Below are 899 nucleotides of genomic sequence, written 5' to 3' on the forward strand. Positions count from 1 at the left end.
TAAAGCTCCTCAACTTTCATCTCATAGAAAGATTCGGCTCCCTCACTGTTCCAATAAAGCAGTCTAAGCACATTGAAATCAAGTTTGCCTCATTTTTTTAATTACACAGAGTTCACTATTATTTTTTATTGGTGCTGTTTAAAATATTTCATAATGAGAATTACTGAAAGCATTTTATGATATGTTAATAAAATACAAATTATAAACTATCAAAATGAACAGTAAAGGAGCTCAATACAAAAATATAGGGAACACAGAAAAAAATATTCCCGAGAAACATGTAGACTTAAAAGCATTTATTATGAAAAAAAGACTGAGAAAAGTAAATACTTAAATGCAAAAGAGGTCATCCATGTTAACTAGACATGCATGTTTAACCTGACTTCAACTTTACACAATGTATATATGTATTGAATGGTACCCCACAAATATACCTTCCTTCTATTTTTATGTAACAGTTAAAATCATATTTACTCTACTTGTAGGGAAAGTTCTGAAGTGAAGAGCCCAACATGTAAAATTGTAAGCCTAAACATATTTTGGGAAAATTGAAGCTGACACCAACTGTTACCTTCTCACAATGGCTTTCTGACTTCAGAGCAGACATTCTGCAGGTGTCCAAAGGTAAACATTTAACAATGGCTTCCCGGCTGGGTAATTACCCTGGACAAAGGTTAGCAGAGAATACACTGTGGTAAATGCACTAAGGCCAGACAGAATTTGTCATAATAAAAAAAAATGATTTTGATTAGAGAGACTAATGTACCCAGGGTAGCCCTTTGGCAGAAAGCAGTGAATCCAGGTCTACTGCTTCCTCCTTTCAAGTTTCTCCTTTATCGAATTTCATTGTCGTGTTGCTCTGGAAGATATGTTTGAACAAAATACAGAAAATGTGCTAT

At 33.8% G+C, this 899-nt stretch overlaps 1 pseudogene; it reads right to left on the reverse strand.

Moving 5' to 3' along the window:
* LOC101986988 overlaps window positions 1-641 on the reverse strand; it is a 4342-nt pseudogene extending 3701 nt beyond the window's left edge.
* Between the last annotated feature and the right edge of the window lie 258 nt (window positions 642-899).

The sequence above is a fragment of the Microtus ochrogaster genome, unplaced genomic scaffold, assembly GCF_000317375.1.
Source record: "Microtus ochrogaster isolate Prairie Vole_2 unplaced genomic scaffold, MicOch1.0 UNK8, whole genome shotgun sequence".
Lineage (NCBI taxonomy): Eukaryota > Metazoa > Chordata > Mammalia > Rodentia > Cricetidae > Microtus > Microtus ochrogaster.